The sequence below is a fragment of the Sapajus apella genome, unplaced genomic scaffold, assembly GCF_009761245.1.
Source record: "Sapajus apella isolate SASKATOON/1434 unplaced genomic scaffold, GSC_monkey_1.0 scaffold4, whole genome shotgun sequence".
NCBI classification, from domain to species: domain Eukaryota; kingdom Metazoa; phylum Chordata; class Mammalia; order Primates; family Cebidae; genus Sapajus; species Sapajus apella.
The window spans coordinates 45,381,276-45,391,172 of NW_022436944.1; the positions used below are offsets into that span (position 1 = coordinate 45,381,276).

The 9,897-nt window shown below is 38.6% G+C and overlaps 1 protein-coding gene and 1 pseudogene across 1 annotated transcript in view; both read left to right on the forward strand.

Annotated features, from left to right (window-relative positions):
* RARB (retinoic acid receptor beta) overlaps positions 1-9,897 on the forward strand; it is a 416,035-nt gene that overhangs the window by 142,351 nt on the left and 263,787 nt on the right. The window lies entirely within an intron of this gene.
* The window catches only part of LOC116537627, a 51,589-nt pseudogene that overhangs the window by 38,809 nt on the left and 2,883 nt on the right, over positions 1-9,897 (forward strand).

Genomic DNA, 9,897 nt, shown 5'->3' on the forward strand with positions numbered 1-9,897 from the left:
CAGAATTTTAAAAATCAAGAACAAATAAAAGAAGGAAAAGCTAAAAAAAAAAAAAAAGCAAGGTCATGTTTTAATAGTTAACCGTTGATATATGTCTCATAATTTTTTCCTAGAATTTTTAGCTTTACAACCTTTGAAAAAAGCAAGGTCATATTTTAATAGTTAACTGTTGAGAATATATCTCATAATTTTCAAGAGAAAAAACAGAAGGATAATTGTCTTTCCTCAGTATGCTAATTGGAATTTACTTTTTTATTGACAATTTAGAGAAGTTTCCATTCATAACATTATTAATGTTACATAAATTGTTAGGATCATCGTCAGTTGTGGGAAAACCTCAATCAAGTTGTTTTTATGGGAGAGCTGTAAGATTTTGAGATAGTTTAAGTTTCTTGTATTGCAACCAGTGAGTCTGTCTTCACTGTCTTAGGATTAAGACATCTGAGATCAATGCTAGGTAAAAATGGCACACTGGATGTGTATGTATTGCTACAGTCCATTCTAACATCAAGACACCAACAAAAACCTTTTTTTTTTTTTTTAAACCTATCTGAATGTCTGGTGGAGTATTTTTTATTCATTTTCATTTTTTAAATTTTATTTACTTATTTATTTATTTGAGACGGAGTTTCGCTCTTGTTACCCAGGCTGGAGTGCAATGGCGCGATCTCGGCTCACCGCAACCTCCGCCTCCTGGGTTCAGGCAATTCTCCTGCCTCAGCCTCCTGAGTAGTTTGGATTACAGGCATGCGCCACCATGCCCAGCTAATTTTTTGTATTTTTAGTAGAGACGGGGCTTCACCATGTTGACCAGGATGGTCTCGATCTCTTGACCTCGTGATCCACCTGCCTCAGCCTGCCAAAGTGCCGTTTTTTAAATTTTTTAAAATGTTTTCAACTTTTATTTCAGACTCAGGTGGGTGCATGTGTAGGTATGTTATGTGGGTGTATTGTGTGTTGCTGAGGTTTGGGGTCTAATTGATCCTATCACCCAGGTAGTGAGCATAGTATCCAACACTTTTTCAGCCCTTGTCTGCCTCCCCCTCCCGCTCTCTAGTAGTCCACAGTGTCTGTTCCTGCTCTCTTTATGTCCATGAGTACCCAGTGTTCGGCTCCCACTTAAAGTGAGACTGTGGATGCAGCTGGAGGCCATTATCCTATGCAAATTAACACAGGAACAGAAAACCAAATAATGGCTTCCAGTTGCATCCACATTGCTGCAAAGGGCACTATTTTATTCTTTTTAGTGACTGTGTAGTATTCCATGGTGTGTATGTGCCATATTTTCTGTATCTACTTGGTGGTGCATTTAACTTTTATGCTACATTTGGAAAAATTCTTAAGAGTACGGGCAGTTCTACGTCTACAGGCTCTCAGCATCTCCAACCTTCATGCAATACATGGCACTAGCAGTCCTCAATTCTACATCAACCACAACCACTGATTTTAATCTACACAGAAAGAAAAAAAAAAACTGTGAACCATATACACGTATCCCACTAGACAGAAACTAAATGAATCCCCAGCTCAGCTCCCCCTAACCAGTCCACAGATAGGGACTAAACTGAGAAGTATAACGCAGGCGATATCAAAGTGCAAAAAGAACGCACTCGTAACTATTGAAAATACTATACTTTTCAATTTGTATACATATGACCATGTACACACTTTGCTAGCACCCCCATCTCCAGGTCTTGGAAGGGGTCTGCACAGCGAGTGGCCCAGAAGCTCAAGACTCCCTAACTTCCCTCTCAATCTACCTATCCCTTTAGCCTGGTTTGGCCAAAAGGAAGCATTGGCAAGAGATAAAAGGGCTCCTGGCTTTTGGATAAGACCATTTCATTCTCCAACCTAGGATGTGTAGTGCCTCCTACCTCTGTTAATCTCTTTTTTGAGGGCGGGGGGGACAGAGTCTTGCTCTGTCACCTAGGCCGGAGTACAGTAACACAATCTCGAATCACTGCAACCTTCGTTTCCCAGGTTCAAGTGATTCTCATGCCTCAGCCTCCCAAGTAGCTGAGATTACAGGCATGTGCCATCATACCCAGCTAATTTTTTAAATTTTTGGTAGAGACAGGGTTTCACCATGTTGTCCAGACTGGTCTCAAACTCCTGACCTCAAGTGTTCCGCCCGCCTCAGCCTCCCAAAGTGCTGGGATTACAGGCCTAAGCCACGGTGCCTACCTACATTAATTTCTATCACTATACTGTTTAGTTTACTGATTGTCTAAAATATTTGTGACCACTTGCCACATTAAATTCATTTTATGAGTCACTAAGATCCACTAGGCCAACTGGACCCTGACTTATATTTGTTTTTTGCTCAAAGAATATGCTCAGAAATATATTTCTAAATGTGGCCTAAAGATTTTGTACACATAGATGTCTATATAAACTTTTTTTTAGACTTTTTTTTAATTGCATTTTAGGTTTTGGGGTACATGTGAAGAAACATGCAAGATTGTTGCATAGGTACACACATGGCAGTGTGATTTGCTGCCTTCCTCCCTTTCACCTATATCTGGCATTTCTCCCCATGCTATCTCTCCCCACCTCCCCATAAAAACTTTTTTTTATGAGGCACCTTGTTGAGCCCACAGGTTGATATAAGGTCCATTGTATCTATAGATCTTTATTATATATTTATGTACTTTTTATTCCATCTATCTAGAGGTAACGAGTGTAATTTTTCTCCATAATTGACAGAGCATGTAAAAGGTGACATATAGTGTTAGAGGAAAGCCTTAATTATGGGTGAGCACAAACTACAACCCTCTAAAACACAAGATAAAATAAATACATGCAATAGGGCCAAATTATTAAAAATGGTACAAAGTGAAGTCTGTAAATATTTTAAGCCAGGTCATCTACTAGGATTAAGGCAAGAAACAGAAAATGAAATTTTATTTAATTTGGAGAAGCACGCCTGGGGGAAATAATCTATAATTCAGATATATCTGTAGAAGACAAAAACCAGGACACTACTGCTGCTGAAAGAGGATTCAGGAGAGGGAGGACAACAGATTTGGTCTTAGCATCATCATCAGATGGCAACAGTATTTTATGGGCATAAATGAGACTGCAGGCTGATGAGAGAACAGCACATTTGATGTTAGCAGTTGATAGTAAAAGGAAAAGACCAAGCCATATAGACTGGATTGCAAGGGACTAACAAATATGACAAGGACGAGATTTTGTACTTCTGTGACCTTTCTGTCCTTTTCTGCATTGAAGACATTTTAATAAATAGGACCGATGACTATAGGGAACAAATGATTTGAGTCCTAAAATTTGAGAAGGAACTCCAAGAAACGATCCAGTTAACCCTCTCATTGTACCAATGAAGAAGTGAGGGTTAGACAGAATAAATTATTCACCCCAGGGCATTTAGTCAAACAAGGTCCTCCGTGTCCCCTCAGAGTTTGGTGTATGTATAAATTTACAATTCTCTAAGCGCTGACTGAGGGAAAACTTAGAACTAACAGTTAAGTATTTGATTATTATCAGTGGTGTAAAAGAATACGGCAGTTTTGCATCAATAAAAGGAATAATGTAATCATAGAAAATATCTTATTACAAGTGTTAGGTGCCTTCTCTCGTTGTGTTCTTGGTGCTCACCTTGTGTCTGGCACAGAGAAGGCATTAAATAAATAGGATCGTCACTAAATGGATCATTGACTGATGACTAGGTGGTTGGATGAAAGGGAGGGGAGGGAGGGAGGAAGGAAGCCAGGATGGGTGAGAGAGAACTTTCAAATGGGAAATGTAATCTCTTCCCTAATTTCCTGAGGAAGAATTCACTATGCCACTTCTGGGCCATGCTATCTCAGATTGAACACAGCAACAGACACATATTTTAATAATCTTAAACAGCAAAGACTTCATAACAGGTAATGTAATAAAGCTAGTCTTATTTCATGATCAAATCTCAAAGAGTTGAGATTGCCAAGCGAGCTGCCTAGAAGTGTCAATAGCATGGGGAATAACCATTTACCTACAATTACGAAGACCTCGCTGTCCATGCCTAAGTGGAGGGATAGCAAATTAGTGAAGAATCTGAATTATAGGACACGGTTTTATTGCCTTTAGATACATATAGGAAATGGGAGTAAGCTAATAAAACATTATCTAAGAGATCATTAGAGAAAACAATTTTTATTAACTGATAATAATTTCTCAACTGTTAGTAGAAGAATGCCTCCTACAAACTTAAGGCTATTCTGAATTGCTTCTCCGGTATAAAAACATTATCGGGGTACCTCTTTTACACTATGAATCACATGTGCAAACCTTTTTGTTTACACCATCCAGCCTGTCTGAATTTTCACAAATGCGGAATTAGTGGAATTAGTCTGAATTGATGAAGCTTTCTCAGATGTTATCGGGGTGCCTCTTTCATACTACGAACCATATGTGTAAACCTTTACAACATTTTTGGGGTATCTCTTTTACACTATGGTATAAAAACGTTATCAGGATACTTATTTTACACTGTGAACCACAGATGCAAACCTTTTTCTTCACACCACCCAGCCTGTCTGAATTTTCATAAATGCAGAGTTAGTGGAACTAGTCGGAAATTGATGAAGCTTGCCCAGACACTGCTAATGTTGGAAACAGCAGGCATCCTATCGAACAATTAACTAGAGATTTTGAGAGTGTGTTACTTAGAAAAAGTTTCAGTTGAGCATGAGTTCCTCTAGCAAAGTGTGTCTGTCTTACTGAGAGTGTAATAATCTTGTACACTTTTGAATTAATGAACAGAAAATTAGAGGAAGGTCTGCCACTTCTTTTTCTCTCTCCTCCCTCTTTATGTGTAGCTGAGTTCAGTCACCATCAGCACTAAATTTCATTCAGAGTTCCAGCCATCACGATAGCTAGTGCAGTTTTAGGTTAAGCATATTTTATCCATAAATTGCTATATTTGGTTCTCGAGTTATTATTGCAGTTCCTTGGGGTACATTTAAATCCACCTTATTGTAATAGATTATGGAATATAGTGGCTAATGTGTCTAATGTAAAATAAATGACTATAATGATTTATGATGCGACACTTCAATTTTATTGAACATAAGGATCATTGTACTAAAATGGATGGTGTATTGCTGGTTTAGCATAAAATACTGAATAACATATTCAAGAAAATGAATGGCTCGGCCAGTTCATAATATTCTGCCCCTTCAGCTGAGAGGTCTTTAATAAGCAAGAGTGTCATTACACGTGGAAATGTATGTGTAGGTAATCCATTATCTAGAACAATGACAGGGATCTGCTCAAGTCCTTATTAAAGAAGGAAATCTTGAGGAGAAAATGTAGAATTCCTTGGTCTTCCAGAAAGAATGATTTTCAGCCACCGCATAGCCACTATAATAGTGTTTAGCAGAATTTAAGTGGCCCCACATTTAAAAATTATCACCTTGAAAAACTCTCATGACCTGTAAGGTAGAAGGAAATTTCAGAAAGGTTCTGATTTTTTTCTGCATTGTCTCTGTGTGACAGTCCACTAGTCTTTTATTTTGACTCTCGTGGTGCTCAGCATGGATAGTAACTCAGGCATTGTCTTTCCCTGGGACTCCATGTTTATGTTTGAGCACTGAATAATTAGATTTAAGAAGACCTAATTTAGCCATTAATTCTTATTAACTGTAATATTAAAGATAATTTTCAGTAATATATTGGACAAATTTATTTGTGTTCTCAGACCTGGGGAGATGAAAGAGCATTCTTACATGGCAAATGATGTGTTTCGATTAATGGTGAAGTTTTATCCTCCGAAAAGTGTGGGGACCTGAGGAATAAGGGAAGTGACATGCATGTTTTCTGCCCGTCCTATCCTGGTGATCCTGAGATCCTGCCATCAAATCCTCGGGTCCTCCTGGGATACAGTTTAATGGCATAGACAATGCCCACACAATAACTAAATCCTTGTGGGAGTGTCTTCGTAGCATCCATTTCATTCCCTGGAAAGATAACTAGTTTCCCTTCTGTGGAATGGCCATGCTGAGACAGGGTAAGGGAGCTTGAGTGTTTTGAATCTGACAGCTGCTTTATGGGTAAGACTGTCATCAACTCCATTACCCAAACCCCTTTTCAACACATTCTTAGTTTATGCCTATTCTCCATCCCTTAGCCCAGACAATCTCATCTGACCAACCAAAATTAAAGAGCTGTCACGTACTACAAAAACCCAGGAACGAGGGTCTTTTCCTCACAGGCCTAAGAATTCCATTCAATATGATTGCATGCATGCCTGACAGTTTTGATTTTTTTTTTTTGTCTCCTCAATAGCAGATTCAACACTGCTTGAAAAGACACAGGTCTTGCTGCGAAAGTGATCTGATGATGAAGTGAATCCTGTGTTTGTAGAGTTAGGGAGTTTCACCATCCAGAAAAGAGAGATGTTCACAGTGGATTCTGTACTGTGTGAGCTGTGGACAGACAGACATTGATTTAGGATGTACTCTCAGGTCACTTCTTTTTATTCTTTTGAAAAGGTGATCTAGCCTAGAACTATTCATTAGAAAAAGTAACTAGCAATATCTGGAAGTCACAGCTTAATTTTGGTGGTCAAAACTTGCCGTGAATCAGTCTGTTTCTGGAACAGTGGGGACATTTTCTCTGTAGTCAACTAAAAATTGAAATGATAAGGACCATCTTTTTTGGCTAATGGATGTTTTGCTTTTGGATTTCTTGATACATCTAGACTAAGGCAAGATCTGCTAAGGAACCTCTGGCCCTAAAAGTCACCCCAACCTCTACAGTCTCCCCACATCCACTTCCTAATCTTTAGGACTTCTCTCCACAGTAAATTCTATGTAGCCACTGGAACATTGCCAGAATCTTTTCAGAAAGAATATTAGGGCATTTTCCTTTTTTCTTTGTACCTTCATTATTTTTCCTCAAAATATTATAGTAAATTAAAATGGTTCATAAGGCCTTAGCATCACCACATAAGATGCTGTTTTCTCTGCAGTAGTGCTCTCACACCAGCTTCAGTTTGAATCTCTGGCTGATCATCTTTGGAAATGATCCATGGTATTGGACTGCAGAAAAGGAGCTTACAGGGCCAGGACATACAGCCTCGAGTTTGGCCAATGAGAGTCCTTTCTGCTCTGACTCCATTACTAATTCACCAGTCCCTGACCCAGGATTTCCAACATTTTCCTTCTGCCATGTCCTTGTGTTTTGCTTTGTTCCTCACGTCACATATTTATTTTATTGCTTCTAAATGCTACATCTCACTTCTAGCACCAAAGCGATATTTAGAATCCGGACTTCTATTTATGTGACTCCATAGGTAAAATTATTGATGTTAACATACCTCTCAAAAAAGTGCTAACAGAGCTTTTTGTGAAACCTAGGATTTACTTTTTTGTTATTTTTTTTTTTTAACCAGAGATGTGATTTGGTTTCTTTCCCAGTGAACTCATCAACTACTGCTTCCTTCAGTCTTGTAGCATATAGTAAAACCCCAGGTAAAGCCTCAGTGTTCATCACTTAATCCCTTCAAAATACTTTGATTTACAGAACAGAGGACAGAACCTGGGAAATTTCGAGGTATCTACCCATTGATACTTAAATGTGCTCATTCTTTATATCCTTCTTCAAATTATAAGCCTACAAGTCATTCAAAGGAACTTTGGGTTTCCTTTTGGGAGCACTGTTTTTCCAAGTGGTCTAACCCCAGTGTGGAAATCTGTGTTTAACAAGCAGACTTCGTTCAGTACTTGGCACAATAAGTTTAGAAACCATCAGGGTTGTCATGTATGATTATTCCTGAGTTAAACAGGACAAATGACCCATTACAAGTTACGTGTAATGCGTTCAGTCAAGTTGGGAACTTGACTAAAATGACATTGAAATATACAGGGAAAAACCATGATCATTTACTTGGATGGAATGGTAAGGTACTGCTTCCTCCAAGCCAGAAGTAACTGACGTAACTAAATATTGGTGTTACATACTGTCTTTTTGTTGACCAGAAAAGTAAAATACCTAGAGGAAAATTTAACAGAGATCAAAATAAAAATTTTAAACTGTGCTGTCAGGCCAGGCTCAGTGGTTTACGCTTGTAATCCCAGCACATTGGGAGGCTGAGGTGGGCAGATCACCTGAGGTCAGGAGTTCGAGACCAGCCTAGCCAACACAATGAAACCCCTATTCTACTAAAGCTACAAAAATAAGCCAGGCATGGTGGTGAGTGCCTATAGTCCCAGCTACTCGGGAGGCTGCAGCAGGAGAATCACTTGAATCCGGGAGGCAAAGGTGGCAGTGAGCCAAGATTGCGCCACTGCACTCCAGCCTGGACGACAGAGCTAGACTCTATCTCAAAAACAAAACAAAACAAAACAAAACAAAACAAAAAAAAAATTACGCTGTCAGCCATTGTAAGTCTTGACTCTTTGATAGAAAGCTCAGTATTGTGAAGTTGTAAGTGCTCCCCAGAAGAAGCTATGAATTCAATGTGATGTTCTCTAAAATTAAAGAGAGAGAGAGAGAGAGAGAGAGAGATGTTTGGGGAATCTGTAGAGGCAGGCAGAAGAAGGATAGATGCTAATTGGTGTGATGATTCTTAAGTTCATCTGAAAAAACTAAAAGATAATAGTTAAAGGAAAAAACTTTGTAGAAAAAGATGGAAAGACCACCATTTCATAAAATAAAATGCTTATAAGCAATAGCAATCCAAACAGTGAGTGAGTGGAGTAGCAAGATGAATAGTGCAGCATTGGGTCCGGAGGTAGTCCTAAATACATATGGAAATTCAGTATACAAGGTGGGCATTGAAACGAGAGATGAAAACATATACTGTTTAATAAATGTTGGCGGGGGAGGGAGGAAAGCAAGTTCCTACCTTGTTCCTTTCACCAAAATAAACCTCAGATAAGCCATAGAGGGATAAATGATTGTGATGAAGAAAAAGTTGAGACTGCCAAGTTCTAAAAGAATATGGGTCTATTTTATACTTAGGGAGAGAGGACCTTTTTAGGCATGACATGAAATGCAAGAGCCAGAAAGTAAAATTCTGATCTATTTGACCACAGAACAAAAGTAAGTTCTCCTCAAAAGTCAAAAGACAAACAACAAAGCAGCATGATATTTGCAATACCAAAGATCTGATTTTCTTACTGGCCAAGTACATTAATTTATATATCAGTATATACATAGGCACACATATATCAATAGATACGTACCATTTTAATTTCTTTAAATAGATCCCTCATACTTACATGCTCTGGAAGGATACAAACCACATGTTTTCCTTTGGGACAATCTTTTAATTAATAAAATTTTGTAATCGTATTTTTATAATGGCATAGGCATGCACTTGTATAAACAGAAACTAAAATCTGTTGATACTGTATTTAACTCTTAATGGTCTGTAATTCAATGGTTCTTAGTCTTTTTGAAGACAACGATTCCTTTAAGAATTAGAAGCTGTGGCCCCGATCCTCTGATAAGTGTACGTAAGTACAGTTACCCAAAATGCAACGTGAGTTGGAAATCTCTGCTCTAAAGAGTTGGTCAGTGATCTACTGCTGCATAAGAAACTAAGCACAAACTTAGTTGCTTAAAACAAGAACCATTGTTTTTTATTTTATTTTATTTTTTGTTTGCTTAACTTTAGGTGCATACTGTATCTGGCATTTCTCCCCATGTAATCCCTCCCCCCACCAGCTGCCCCCAGTGTGTGATCCTCCTCTCCCTGAGTCCACGTGTTCTCATTGTTCAACACCCACCTATGAGTGAGAACATGCGGTGTTTGGCTTTCTGTTCTTGTGTAAGCTTGCTGACAATGACGGTTTCCAGATTCATCCAAGTCCCTACAAAGGACACGAACTCATCATTTTTTATGGCTGCATAGTATTCCATGGTGTATATGTGGTACATATACACCAT